Source organism: Aedes aegypti, chromosome 2, assembly GCF_002204515.2.
Source record: "Aedes aegypti strain LVP_AGWG chromosome 2, AaegL5.0 Primary Assembly, whole genome shotgun sequence".
In the NCBI taxonomy this organism is placed as follows: Eukaryota; Metazoa; Arthropoda; class Insecta; order Diptera; family Culicidae; genus Aedes; species Aedes aegypti.
Genome location: NC_035108.1, coordinates 405668647 through 405684907, shown reverse-complemented (window position 1 = coordinate 405684907; position 16261 = coordinate 405668647). Strand labels below are relative to the sequence as shown.

Here is a 16261-nt window from a genome sequence, read left to right as displayed (position 1 = left end):
AACATGATGTCATGTAAATTTAAGTCTGGAATCATGTAAATTTGTGTTATATGTCATGTAATCACACAGAATCCTGCTGGATTACATGACATATAATTGAAGTTTACATGACATGTCATGCAAATAACCATTATATAGCATGCTCCAATAATGTGTATTATATGTCTCAGAAATTTACACGTTTCGTTCGAACTGTGCAATCAAGGTTTTTTGGTCCTCGAGTCCCTGGGTCGTTGGAGGTTATGCGTAGGTTGCTTTGACCACCTTGCTAGTCCTAGTGGTCAAAGTTCAGTAGTAAATTTAGACACTTTATTACCCATAGATCCAGGATGCTCTAGACAGCTCGTTGGTGGAACGCTGCGTGAACTTGGCTTTGAGTCGATGGCGGGGTGACGAGTGGAAGATGGTGTGGTTCACGGGGTAATGAATTCTAAGCAAGCAATGGGGCGGATTAGAGGCGAATGGCAGAAGTAGAATATGAGGCACGCGACCAATATCTGACTGTGCGGCCAACCAGGAATGCGCACCGTTGACTGCTGTCGATTGTTGGGTTTCTTTTTGGGACCCTCTTGACTAATAGATGGAGCTCCGCAGATCTCTTCGTCCTTAGCGATTAGCAGATGGCGTGTCGAATTGCTGAAGATTTTGAAAGGGATCCGCGACGAATCCCGGCTTATCTCAGAATGAATTGTAATGGCAAGCTCCTGATGACGATTCTTTTGTAAATCTAAATATCTCTGTACCTATATGTTCGTCAGTTTAAGAAGATATATCTTAGATCATTACGAAGGATATGGCTACCTTTAAGATCTATCTTTGGTTCAGCACATGCTTCAATTTCCGAGTATACAACACATTTAAATTAATGTAACGTTTCCTCTAATGCATAGTTACTTCATTTACGTAATGTTACGTAAATAGAATTTACGTAGATAGAATTAACGAAAATGGAGGTTTCAGTGGAGTCAATAGAGCTTATAATGTTATAAATCAGTGCAATGTAAAAGCATTCCCGTGCAAAAGTTGGGTTCATCCCCTGAAAAACAAGTATTTTGTCGATATATATTGGTTAAAATTTAAAATTAGTGCGTCATTAGAACCATATCCCTATATTTTTTCAGAGCACTAACGAAACTTCAGTGGAAAAAATCTGAAAATTATTTATTATCAATAAAATAGTCATTCAAATCATCGTGCAAAAGTTTGGGTTCACCTACGAAGCCGTTTTATTTTTAAAACATCATAACTTTAAGTGAAAATTTAGTAAACAAAATTCAAAAAAAAAATCAAAATAAGAATAACTTATTGTTTTCTGAATGAGCCGTAGAGAGTTTAAATTGCACGTGTAATCACAAAGTTATGGATAAAACACTTTTGTATATTTTTGAGGGGGTGAACCCAAACTTTTGCATGGGAGTGTACTTAGCCGTTTTATGAAATTTGAAGTGTCTATAGCATGAATGGAATTATATCACATCAAAAACATAAAAGAAGCTATAAAACAACTTTTAAAAGAATAGCTGATAGACGTTTCTACAGCTATAAACCCAGGATTCAATCTCACGTGCCAAATTTTCCATTCAAGGTGTTACCGTTCTATCACAGAAAGGTATTTAACCCTGAAGGCAAAAAAAAAAACAAGTTTTAGATTCTTCTTTAGCTATTTCAATTCTTCATCCAAGACTGAACCTAGTCTCCTCCATCACCTTCGCACTCCATGACTCTCAAACCGTTCAGGCTCTTTTCGTGTTGCACCGGAAAGTCCTGTAAGCGGATGGAAATACAATCCATTCAATCAAGGCGATGACGATAAGGGTGCCGCGCTCCTTCTAGCAGCCGCAACAATGAAGGCGTCTGTATTTTACCTGGCTATTCAGTTTATTTATTCATAGAGGAGAGCAACAACCATCAGCGACCGACTCACAGTTGTTCAGATTTAAGAAAACATGGAAAAAAATACAAATATTCTTTTAGTTTTGATGAACATATTTTCTTGTGTAATTTTCTTACGAATTTTTAATCATCTGATATTGAAGAGGCGGCATCCACAAATTACGTAACGCTCTAGGGGGAGGGGGGGAGTAGGCTCAAGTGTTACGGCTCATACAAAAATTTAAAAATTTTCATACAAAAAGCGTTACGGACGGGGGGGGGGGAGATGGTCGAAAATTTTCAATTTTAGCGTTACGTAATAAATGGACGCTGCCAGATGCATTTTTGACTTCGCTTATTAGTTGAAAATTTGAGTTTCTCTCAGCTTTTTTGAAAATTGAACTTCTGTGCGACTGGCCAAGGAAGCGTACTTAGCAACGATAATCATTATTGCTTGGGATATGTTGGTACAATGGCTTGTATCCGCGGCCCTAACTGACTGTCGGTGATCGAAAACGGTGTGGTATATCTAAAAATAACAGAGACTGCAGAGAGACCAACCCAGACGGAATTCAATCATAATCTACGACCTTATTTGCTGCTACCTTCCCATGAACCTTCTATCATGCAGCTTTTGGAACATACCGACAAATACCGTTTTGTCTCAAATTCCGAACACTCGGTTTTGTATGGCGATTTGGTTGAAATGTTTCGCTGAAATATGTCATCAAATTACAAGGAAATGGCAGTTAATTCCAATTCAATTTTAACGTTTCCAATATCATTTGTACCACGGGAGTAGTGATGATTCTCTAGTTTGAGACCAGTAGAACAAGCTCAGATAAATTTATTTGCATAATTATTCATTTGAATGCGATTTATTCGTGCTGTTCGGAATTTGAATCAAGGTGTTCGGAATATGAGACAGAATAAACACAGTGTTCGGCATTTGAATCAAAATGTTGTTCCATATTTTTACGTTTAAACAATAAAAAAAAACTAATTTAATCAACATTTTTATTGGTACACTCAACAGCTAACAGTTAGACTTTGCGAAGAAATTAAAATTTACACAAATATCAACCAATTTATGCCAATCAGATGCATTTGAAGTCACTGTTGGCCTTAAGTGTTCGGAATATGAGTCAAAACGGTACATCTCATGGCTGTTCGTGAACTCAGTTCAAGGGTTATTGTATTGATTGACTATTGGGTGAAGCATTTCCGCCAGGATTGAGTATGAGTAATCTTTTATTGGTCTTGTTTTGTTGCTGCTAAACACAAAATGGGTTCAACAAAATTAACAATAAATTCCATGCGATCAGATTTTTTTTTATTATATGACGCTTTTATAAAGTATTTTTATGAAATCATAAGTATGATGTAATATTTAATCCAACGAAGATTTTTTTTCTAAATGCGTTACGTATTTTATACCTTTAATTACATCACATATATGTCAAACAAGAAAACTATGATCGAGTATTCTTTAAAAAGCATTCAATACTTTAAGGTCGGTTAACAAATTGAAACGAATGTGTGCCACTTGCCCCGCCGAGCGGAGTAACTGCGTCATAAAACTCATTTTTCCGACTTGATTTTCAAGTGTTCAATATATCGTTACTATCACTTCTCACTTCACAGTAGCAAATATACTGCCTAGAGTTTTCAATCCCGGGAACATTTCCCGCGAAATGAGATTTCCCGGGATTCCCGTTTCCCGGGAAATTATTTTCGCCTTCCCGGGATTCCCGTATTTCCCGGGAAGTTCTATTTCAATGGTGAATTGATCATCTATATTCAAATGAAAAACATTGTTCAATTTACTCTTCTTTTTGGCATCACGTTCCCACTGGGACAGAGCCGGTTTCTCAGCTAAGTGTTATGTGTTATGTATTGCTTAGCTTCTGAACACTTCCACAGTTATTGACTGAGAGCTTTCTTTGCCAAATTTGCCATTTTCGCATTCGTATATCGTGTGGCAGGTACGATGATACTTTATGCCCAGGGAAGTCAAGGAAATTTCCATTACGAAAAGATCCTGGACCGAATCGAACCCAGACACCTTCAGCATGGCTTTGCTTTGTAGCCGCGGACTCTAACCACTCGGCTAAGGAAGGCCCCGCAATCGTAATCTTCTCGTAATAGTTATCGAAAAATGCATATGCTTCTAACAATTTTTTGCCAAGAATGTTTATATACTACACAACTTAAAGGATATTTACTTAATTAAGGGTTTGTGAATCCATTGCCGTGTTCAAAAATATAATATCACGTCTAGTTTTTGAAATATTGGCTGTTGAAAATGCAAAATTTTATTTTATCAGCCAACTTGCATGCAAGAAAAGTATTGTATTTTACCATATAAGAGAAATGAAGAGTTTTGTATAGAGACTCCAAGCATGTTGAAAAAATCGATTTAATCTAAATTTTATCGCGCAGTTTCAATATAATTATATCTGAAATGAAATATGAAATATGCATGATTGCTAGACTAGATCACAAAAAAATTTGATGAATCATATCTTTAATTTCATGGAAACATCAACTAAATCAGTGTTTTATATAACTTTGGCGAAGTGTAGTTAAAATGTGTGACGTGCAGGGAAATATATAAGAACGGCATTAGATTCAGCGACCCCTAATCTACTAGAAACACAAAATTTGATGTTTGAGACACGCAAAAATGTCATTTTTGTTAAGCTGTGTAACAGTCTCAATTTTCAACGAAAGACTAGTTGGTTTTTTATTTATTGTTCGAAAAGACTGATTTAATGTTGGCAAATATTATTTGAACTTTAAACGATTTGTCTAGAATGACCTCTACATGGATTTTTGTTTAAATTTATATTTTTGTTTTGTTTTGAATCCTAGCATAAAACGAAGACAAAGATTTTTTTTTGGGAAATGTAAACAAATTACTTATAAAAAATAAATAACCGTACACATTTACTGGTCTAAATTATAATATATAATTCAAAAACACTCCATCAAAGCTTGATTTTCATGGTTTTCATGAATTTCCCGGGATCCCGGGAATTCCCGGGAAATGAAAATTTTCATTTCCGTTTCCCGGGAAGTCAAATCCCGGGAAAATTGAAAACTCTAATACTGCCATTATATTCGAAAAAAATATTTATCTTCGGAAATTATATAGAACAATTTGAACTGCCATGTTTCAGGTCCCACTTTCCCCGGGGTACCATACGTAAAAATCAATTAACGTACGTCCAACCCTTTACGCAAATGGAGATTTCAGTGTGATAGAAACGTGACGTTCATGTTCATTTGCCTAAACTCGTCTTCTCGTTCGCAGGTCTATACAGTCCAAAGCACCCAAAGTTCAAGTATGTCCCGACGACCATCCTGCAACACTGACGGCCGATAAAATTACATAATGTCAATCAAGCATAAGAAGTTTTACCCAATGAATGCTATCATGCGGCCTGTAGGCTCAACGATATTCATCGACAGCAGTCACGAGAGGCAACTGACGATGGTATACAGCCAGAAAAGGGAATTGTTGGAGACGCCCTTCCGCCGCTTTTCCGCCGTAACCGTCGAATGACGGAAGTTCATTTATAGCACATACCAGTCATATTTTGCTTGATAGTTAGGCGACGGCATTGTACTGCCAATCAGCTCAGACTGAGGCATAGGAAAGCACATTGCATGACGTGCTATAAAAATCGTCCTTCTTATCGATCGACAGCTTGGTCCCCGACCACACCACCTCCATGATGATCCATTTCCTACTAGCACTAGCTGCCCTAGCAGAAGGTGTATGATTAACTGGCACTCGTTTTGCCTTTTTCACCTACCAGTTTCCTGTTTCCGTTGGACGTTTTCTTCGACGTGTTGTTCAATTTCCAATCGAGAGCCAATTTGCACCAGTCACTCCCGTTTTGATGGGGGACTGTAAGAATGTCGATCCTGGAGCAGAATTGAATGTACTTGTGAAGTTGAATGGTACGTTAAACTCTATATGGACTATCGGACCTTCTTCAGAAGAATTCTGGCGTTACGTCCCAACTGTGACAAAGCCTGCTTCTCAGATTAGTGTTCTTATGAGCACTTCCACAGTTATTAACTGAGAGCTTTCTTTGCCGATTGACCATTTTTGTATGTGTATATCGTGTGGCAGGTACGAAGATACTCTATGCCCTGGGAATTGAGAATATTTCCTTTACGAAAAGATCCTCGACCAGTGGGATTCGAACCCACGACCCTTGACATGTTCATGCTGAATAGTTGCGCGTTTATCGCTACGTCTATCATGGCCCCTCTGGGATTATCGGACCTCTTGGATTCTACTGAAAGAAAAAAATGACTTCTAGCTTAGTGTTTGAATCGGAAATATACTATTCTTTTAAAATTCAATTTTAACTTTACACCAGGAAATAGCGTTCCAAGTTTCTAGATGGTACACTATTAGTAAGCATACCCTACATCCCTGGGTCATGAAATGCATTTTCAGTGGAAAACTTTTTCCACCAATTGCCAGGTAGAAGCTGGTTGCCGTAACCACACATTGAACTCGGTACGCTAGAAATGGCAGGGTAGTGAGAAATGGTTCTCGCGATAGGATCTCTAAATGTGGTGAAAATTGCTCCTGGGTAGAACAGAACGGTACCGGTATTGATACTGCCTACTAGGTAGTTGATGGTAAGTTATTATTTGGCAATTTGTAGAACATAAACTTACATGTTCAGTTTCGGTCTTGAAAAATGTCGATGGGAAATGTTTTCTCTTGATTGTTAATTTATTTTCACGAACATACTGCAGTAATGCTTCATTGAAGCAATCTTTGATAACAGAATTTGCTCTGTATGATTTTCGTATTTATGGACTTTGTGGTCATGCAGTTAGTGTTACCGAACCTTTAGCCACATCGTGTCAATGAGTGTGGGTTCCATTCCAACTTCAGTCCGTATAACTTTTCATCAGGAATGTATTTCGACTGTGCCACTGGGCGTTGCATGCTAGTCCGTTATCTAGTGTGGTGCTTCCTTCAAAGAACAAATCGTCCACTTGAAGCATTAACGTGTCGGTGTCTACTTAAAAAATATAAACGTTTGTGTTATTAGTTGCGCTACAAAATACAGGGTGTCCGCAAATTGTCCGTACAAACTTTGAAACATGGCACTATACAATCTAGCATAATAAATTCAATATTCTCGCATGGTTTTAAACATTAGTTTATTATATTCTTGAGAAATAAGTTTGACGCATTTCCGGTTTCTAATGTTTGCAAAACCAAGCCAAATGTATTGAGGTGTCTTAAAAGGGACTGTTTTTCGAGCTTCATGACGGAAGAGAAATGACCATAGAGCACACTGAATTTGACCGTATAATTTTCTATTCCCAGTCTAACTTGAAGCCACTAAACTGCAGGTAACATCAAATAATAATAGGACGTTTGGATTCATATATTTTAGATTTTAGGGATAACACGTCTCCAGTATGACTAGCGGCCCTCAAGAAAATTGTCTCCGAAAAATATAAATTTGCCTATCTCAGTAACAAGCAATCATTTCGAAATTATTTGAAGTTGTATTTTGTGTTAACACCACGTTTATGGCAACCCCAATCCCACCTAATGGATTTGACAGTAGCCAAGATCAATTGAGTATCCACATTGAAAAGCACTTGAGTATCCAACGATTGCTCAGATCATGTTGGATTCGAAACGATGGCGACGGCGCAGACTGGTGATTAACACATAGATATTTCATTGTTTTCAATGCGAGATCATGTTTCCAATATTTTGCTGTTCGGATAATTTGCGGACACCCTGTATGGTAAAGTTAGCTTCTTTTTAAAGTTATTCAAATACTGTTATTTTCTTGTTGTTTCCCATATTTCTACCGAGCACATAGGAGAATTAGGGGCATAACGGACACGTTAAGCAAATATTCATTTTAAGACTATAAAATGGCAATGTTTTAATTTTACCCCCGGCTCGTTTTCAAGTTTGACGTTAGTATGACGTGCTACATTGAATAATGGTAATAAAAATCATATCATATGTCAGAAAAACGAGATAGATAACACTGCGGAACACGTTTTTGTCTCAAGCACTAAAATACCGCTGTTTACTCAATTAAGTCGTGCTGAATCCATTGCCGTTTTCAAAAATATCATAGCACGTCTAGTTTCTGAGTTATTGACTGTTGAAAATACAAAATTTGACTATTTCAGCCAACTTGCATGCAAGTTTGCCAGCTTGTATGGCAATTTATTTGCCTAATTTGTCACAGAATTCAAACTTCATGTGTAAAATAAAACTTATCAACAAAGTTCATAGTACTTCCGATGGTGTTCGTCTCTCGTTTAGCGTAGTTCAAGTCGTTGATAATAGCCATAGTGTCTCAGTGTCCCAAAATTATTAATCTATGTGTAAAATTGTAAGTCCAATCAACTTATCTCTCTCTCTCTTTTTGTTTGTTAATAGTAAATTGTTACAATTATTTAGATGTACAGGAAGCTCGCTATCAAAAAACGGCAATTATTGTTAAAAACTGACAAAAAACGGTTGACACCCCGAGGAGGAAAGAATAACTCGGCAATAACTTATGCATACCATATTTTGGTATCATACCCCAATTAGGTATTGTACAGTTATCAATACCTCATTTTGGTATTATAATGGTATTTGAAAAAAAAAAATTAAAACAATTAAAAATACTTCATTTTAGTATTCGATAGGTATTGAGGGCTGCTGGAGGTATTGAACTATTATTGAAAAATTTCACTTTTATATGAAAATCCATCAAGTATTATTTAGGTATTGCAATATCTGATCTAATTATCAACTTGGTATTTGTAGAATATGCAGAAGGTATTATTTGAGGTATTTTACCTCTTATGCAGGGCTCATTCATACCTCATTCAGGTTGTAAGTATTGGAAATTATCTGGTATGGAATACCTCAATTTGGTATTCAGTAGTTATTTTCTTCTGCTCGGGACTGCAAGAGTGTATTGTATTATATGTTGTGTAAAAAAGTGTTTTAAAATGTTTCTCTATTTTCAGTATACATTTGAAATAGGCCCAATAAAACGTCGGGTAAAGCAAAACATACCGTTTTGATTTTTTCCCATGACTGAGAAAGCCAAATAAACGTAGTTTAAACCTCAAACACCCCAGTCGAATTTATCTTCAAAAACTAAGAAGATGGCTGACTTACACGGTAGCTTTTTCAAGAAAATTATTAGTTATGTAGTAAGACTAATAGATTTTTTGGAGCCTTTGCTTAAACCTAATGCTCTCAGCAAAGTTAGAACTGTCGAAAAATGAAAGGAGGTGTACACTAGAGCAGTATATCCAGATGGTGGATGTGCTAACTGACAAGCTGATCGGTCGAACGTCGGTAATCGGAGGAGACTTCAATGCTTGGTCCGTGGAGAGGGGTAGCATTCTGACCAATGCTTGAGGTTACAGTTTGCTGGAAGCCTTAGCAAAGCTCGACGTAAGGCTATGCAACGACGGTCTCGCTAGCGCATTTCACAAAGACGGTAGGGAATCCGTCATCGATATGACCTTTTGCAGTCCGTCGCTGATCACCAATATGAACTGGAGAGTTAGCGAAGAATACACCCACAGTGACCCTCAAGCGATCCACTACTGCTTTGGTCAGAGAAGGAATGGAGAACGTAGGTGAAAGACGGAGCATTCCGGCAAGGATCTTTTCCTCGAGAAACTTCGAGCAGTAAGCGACGCTCCAAACATGGATGCAGGAGCTGACAGAAGCGTTGGCGAGAGCGTGTGACGCAACTATGCCGAGAAAACTGGAGCCAAGGAATCAGTTGCGTCCTGAAAACTGGTGGAACGACAGACTCAGCACTCTCCATGCAGTCTGCTTAAGAGCCAGAAGACGCGTGCGAAGAGCTAGATCTGAAGTCAGCATGGAAGCAGCATGACCTACTGGCTGGCTAGAGGCGTGTTCAAACGGAAGAAATCGAACAGCTGCAAGGAGTTGCGCTGGGAAGCTGACACGAATCCCTGGGCCAACGTCTATACAGTGGTTATGGCGATGATTAAGGGCCCAGTAACACCAGCTGAAATGTGCCCCGACAAACTGAAGTTGATAGTGGATGGTCTCTTTCCTACGCATGCTTCCTATGCGTGGCCACCCACATCGTTCGCTGACGTTGTTGAAGAAAATGCTGGTATCCAAATTTCTAAAGCCGAGCTGATAACGGTTGTGAAAGGATTGAAGCTGTTCTCAGATATATTTAGGACGACAGCGTTGCAGATGTGTCTAGCGGAAGGCTGCTACCCAGACAGATGGAATGTGCAGAAGCTGATGTTGCTGCCAAAATCGGGAAAACCGCCAGGAGATCCTGCTTCATATAGCGAAGGAGGTGGAGATGCTGACAACGGAATTGCTAGATACCATTGAATCGGGGATGACTGAAATCAAGCTGCAGTTGGCTCATCACAAAACGGAGGAGGTGCTGGTCAGCAACTGCAAGGTGGTTCAGCAGTTCGGGATTTACGCCGAAGGACAAGCAATCTCATCGAAGCGCTCTTTAAAGCACCTTGGTGTAATTGTCGCCGAAATGATCCCCATCTGCATCACTCTGGCTGAGGTCATAGCAAAGCTACCAGAAAAGGGACACAAGGAATGTGAGAAATACCATCAGATTGGATACAATGGCCAAGTGGCAGCAGGAGTGGAATAACTAGGAGGAAGGAAGGTGGACCCACAGACTGATTCCTAACGTGTTGGTGTGGACGAACAGGAAACATGGAGAAGCTAACTTCTTCCTAACCCAGTTTTGTCAGGCCATGGATGCTTCCGGAAATATTTGCTCAGATTCGGACACGCAGAGTCTCCACATTGTCCGGCCTGTATAAATATCGGGGAAACACCGGAGCACGTTAAATTCGACTGCCTTCGCTTCATGGATATACCGTTTTGTCTCAAATTCCGAACAGACTCATATTCCGAACACTCGGTTTTTGTATGGCGATTTGGTTGAAATGTTTCACTGAAATATGTCATCAAATTACAAGGAAATGGTAGTCAATTGCAATTCAATTTTAACGTCTCCAATATAATTTATTCCGCAGGAGTAGTGATGATTCTCTAGTTTGAGACCAGTAGAAAAAGCTCAAATAAATTAATTTGCGAAATTTTTCATTTGAATGCGGTTTATTTGTGCTGTTCGGAATTTGAATCAAGGTGTTCGGAATATGAGACAGAATAAACACAGTGTTCGGCATTTGAATCAAAATGTTGTTCCATACTTTTAAGTACCGTAAAACGGGGTAACTTTGATAATGCGGGTAAATTTGATAGTGCGAGACCCACAACATATTGAACGAAATAACGAAGTTTCTGCTAATCAGTTAAGCAAAACGAATGCAAAAGTAAAAAGTATTAGTACGACACTTCATGTCAAAGCTATTTTCATTGGAATCAAGTGCATTTGAAGCTTTTTATAAGAATATTAAAAATTGACACAATTTTATCATTTTCGAAACGTTTACAAACAATCTGTTCTACGATCACTATTTGACGTAGTTTTTAATAGTTGGCCACTTATCTTTGATAGCCTAGTTATCATAGAACTTGAATATGATCTCAAATCTCTTAGCGAATAGCATTTTCACAAACTGGGACCATTTTTGTAATCTAAGTCAGAAATTTCCATACAACGTTAAACGCCTAGAGGTATGCAATGCCCTACAAATGTTCGTTATTCATTCAATTTTGTTCGATTCCTACTCCATTATCAAAGTTACCCCAAAACAAAAAACCAACTTTCGATCATATGAAAAATTATATATCCATTCATAATAAATCTTTTGGAAATCTATCGACTGCAATCGATAGCTAGGATGCCAGTACTTGTTTTAAAAACATAAATTATTATTCTTTGAAACAGCATGCATAAATATTCAAGTTTTCTTCGGAAAAAACTATCAAAGTTACCCCGTTTTACGGTACAACCAATATTAAAACTAACCAAATCAACATTATTATCGGTACACTCAAGAGCTAACTGTTAGACTTTGCGAAATAATTAAAATTTAAACGAATATCAGCCAATTTATGCCAATCAGATGCATTTGAAGTCACTGTTGGGCTCAAGTGTTCGGAATATGAGTCAAAGCGGTACGCAGCAGAGTTGCTTAATATCAATCATATCAGCTGATGGCTGATGCTCTAAAACTATCAATATCACTTGCGAGCTATTAATATCATTTTGATTTGACAACCAACAGCAGTGATGCGACATCGCACTCTAGATCATAATCACTGCAGAATGAGTGAGTACGTGGTAATTATCCATGCTTTTAATGTTTTTCAGTGACCAACACATTGTTTTAATCTGTTTGCAGCACTGTCAAAAATATCGTACTGATAAATTGCTATTTTATTTACTTAATTTAAGGCTAAACTTAATCCATCAGTGATATCCATAGTTTATCACCATCAATGCACTGGTGATGAAGTAGACAGCATGATGTTGATGTACCGTTTTGATTCATATTACGGACAGCTTTTAATTCCGGACACTCACACGAAATGTTTCAATTTTTGCCGTTCAAAAGTTCGCACTTTCAAAGCCTTTTTTAATAAGAATTTTTCATGAATATCTATGAAAATTTACAATGCCCAATTGCTTAAGACGTCTGTTGAGTGGTTTGGAAATTTCAATCGATAATTTGACTTCTCGATTTATGATTTTCATGAGCTGTCCGGAATTGGAATCAAAGTTTCCGGAAATCAAAGCAAAAGTAAGGAAGCGTCCGGAATAAGAATCATGGGAAGTCCACATATTTTCATTTGTTTAAAATTATTCATGTTGCGGAATCAAAATCTTCACCCACCATTCAAAAACTAAGGGTTTTTAAGGCTCGATGACGCGAAGGAATCATACAAACTGATTAATTGTATGTGCTTTTCGATAAGTATCACTTCACTGAGGCCTTAAGTGTCCGTAATATGAATCAAAACGGTAATATAGATTAATCAGAATTTTATCGCAGTCGGCCTGTACAAATCAGTAAATTTTAAGCGTTGATAGTGACAGCGAGCAACTCTGATACGAAGCGAGATTATGTCAGAAACCGCAAGCGTCCTAAATCCAGACAACATCGTGCAGAACATCTGCCAGCATGAAAGCACTTGGAATGCGATGAACAGAGGGATAACGCAAATTACCTATGTCGTTCCTGATGACATAAAGACATAAAGACCAGAAGAAAGGAGATGACACAAAGACCAGAAAGCTTCGGGTCGCGCTCGGAGTAGGCTAGATCCTCCGTCGGGTACTAGACCGAATAGAGCGGGCGTAGCGTAGTACCTATCGGTAATAAGCCGTCGGGGCGCCTGCAAACCGGAAGTCATCCTCCAACCAGAATCGCTGGACCGACTTCGGCATCCAGCTGGTCAACCAGGAGGGCTCAAAATGCAGAAGCGGAGAACGACTTTTCGTGAAGGAACGAAATGCACAGGAGCAGTAGGGAAAGTTTTTTAGTAGTCTCTTTTAGTTTTTTAGCACGTCTAATATAGATACGAGTGGATGATTTGCAATTTGTTTTTTCTTGTTCTGGCTTACTCAGAATTTAGCACCGTTCTTTTTTCATATGATTATCAATCGACATTATGATACTATAAACTGAATTCCTGTAACATATATCAGACAGCTTAGAATTGGGAATACTTTAACGTGAGTTTGTGCAGTCTTAGGAGTTTTATCACATTCTTTGTAAGACAAGCAAGATGAGCTTTTACGAATTGGCATTAATGGACATTAAACAGTTTCTTCTAAACACAAATCTTTGCCAACGAACTTGGTCGTCTAATAACATTTTTGCAAGTGCATCTATAGGTATCTACAAAGCATTTTTCAATATTTAATGCTTTATTACATCTGTTCTGATTAAATGCACATCTAATAAAACATCAATAAATAACATCTAAGACTAGAAGGTATCAAAATTATTACTTGTTACTTCTCTATTAAGATGAATTTATCGACGACAGTGCTACATATGGCCCACATTGTAATTGGAACCGGTTTTCTACAAGCGGACAGTTTCGAATTTCGGACACTCTGTATGGGAAACATTTCACACGAAATGTTTCAATTTTTGCCGTTCAAAAGTTCTCACTTTCAAAACTCGTTTTAACAAGCATTTTCCATAGATAGCTATGAACATTTATAATGCCCAGCTTCCTTAGACGTCTCTCTAGTGGTTTAACGATTTCATTTGATGATTTGACTTTTCTATTAATGGTTTATTTGACCTGTCGGGAATTAGAATCGAAGTGTCCAGAATATGAGGCAAAAGTAAGGAAGCGTCCGGAATTAGAATCATGTAAAGTACACACATCTCTATTTATTTAAAATTATTCATATTTCGGAATCGAAATCTTCACTCACCATTCGAAAGTTAAGGGGCTTGAAGGTTCGATAACGCGGAGGAATCATACGGAGTGATTTATTTTACATGCTTTTTTGTGAGTTATACTTCACTGAAACCTTAAGCGTCCGTAATATGAATCTAAACGGTATTGACAATCTACTGATTGCTACAAAAGTTACACCCTGATATCAGAATAAATATTGTCTTTGAGGTCAAAATAAGAGAGCATTCGAGAATTATGAAAACGTTTTATAATTTTCTTCGGTGGTAGTTCACCATGTATCCGAGAACACCAATAATCTCTAAGCGAATTCATAAGTTTAGCTAAGTTTCACAAAGTCGAAATCTTAGGATTCTTACTTGACTACACGAGACTTGCTGTTATAGCATTATAGTTTCTGAATGCGTTTCCTAGTTACTGCTCTCCTACGAACGATTATTATCTCCAAAAAATATAGGCTTGTAAATTTTTCCTTAAATGTTTCTCTATAACCCTTTTGCCTTGCCGCCTCCACACATAAATAAAGATTGCTGTAATTGCTTGTAAGCTTACCTTGGCACCATTTTCCTTTTCGGCCAAAATTGTTCACCCACTGGCGTACGCCTTCCCGTTAGTTCCTCCTCGATATATTCCTCTTCCTGGGTTTCGTTCTCCAACAAATTGAATCCCGCTTCAATCGGCTCTTCTACAAGCCACTTCACACACACACCTCTCACTATTTCTTTTGCTCACTGCTCATCGGCAGGATAAATTTCCTGATTATTCACTTCACGTTCCGAACTCCACGCACGCTTTTGAGTAACCAGCACGATATATTCACGCAACGGGTTGTGACGACGTCACTACTTCAGGGAAGTCTGTTGCTCACTTTATTCGACAACGTGCTCTCTCTGTATCTCTCTCTTCTTATGCCACTAACTCTATGACGTAGTCAAAGTTGTATGCTTGCACCATCTCTGGGTAGAAGCGTTTTACCTCTGCTGGTGTGTTGGTTTATGTGCATCGGAGGCCCCAAAACCTGGTTGAATGTTTTCGGGGAAAATGCACAATCCGCACAATTCGTCAGAACAGGCTATCTTTTTCACTTGATTTAGATACAGTTCACTCAATATAATAAATGACTATGACTTCACCAGATTTCCTTTTTAACACGAGACGTTCTCTTGCAATCCTCTTAATCATACCAACGCCAAAATCATCTCATTTGCGATGAAAAGCAGAACAAAGCCACAAAAAGCACATTCAATCCAGCTAACACAGCATCAGCGAAGATTTTCACTACCCACTCACTTCGGCCCAGCAAATAACGCTTATCTTTGTTTTGTCAGTGGGGAAATGCTCACCGAGGTTGAAATCTGCAGCAGCAAAAACCACAGCTTCCGTGACCCAGCAACCGCAGCACAGTCAAGTGGCAGCAGTAGAGTTTTCCTGGGGGACCTAGTTTTTCAACCTCCGGAGAAGAGGTCAAACTTTGCAAGAGCACTTCCGCCACCAATTGATATCAGTGCACTTCTTCACTCAAATTTCCCGACCAATGCTGGGAAAACTCCTGCACTCTTCCGCATCTAATCTGATCCACGGGCTGATGTTCCAAATTTTACTTCCACCATACACAAACTCAGTGCCACCAATCAGAAACCTCCTGGAACCGAACGCAGCGAACACCCGTTCCGTGTGACGAGCCGATTATAACAGAGCGAGGAAAATTTTCCAAAATTCAGCCCTAGGGTTGACCTGAGACATGCTGCTGCTACTGTGAGAGCGATTTTCCACCCTGATGCTGCTCACTCACTCACTCACGATGGCGAAGCTGGGAAAAGATCAAACAAGGCATCGTTGTTGATGGTTGGGAAAATCACGCTGCTCTTGCGAGAGAATGGTGCTCTCGCTCTTCTGGGTAGCCCTAAATACAATCGCTTGTGGTGTTCATGAATTTGGAACTGAACCGATAGGATTACTAAATCTGAACTGATCATTTTGTTCTAACTTCCTTGAGTCAAA

General features: G+C 38.6%; 1 protein-coding gene across 1 annotated transcript in view; it reads right to left on the bottom strand.

The window, feature by feature from the left end:
* The window catches only part of LOC5575842, a 165260-nt gene extending 149295 nt beyond the window's left edge, over positions 1 to 15965 (bottom strand). Inside the window, exon 1 of the mRNA XM_021847254.1 lies at positions 14813 to 15965. The gene's annotated coding sequence lies outside the window, so the exon portion shown is untranslated. The remainder of the gene's footprint in view (positions 1 to 14812) is intronic.
* Between the last annotated feature and the right edge of the window lie 296 nt (positions 15966 to 16261).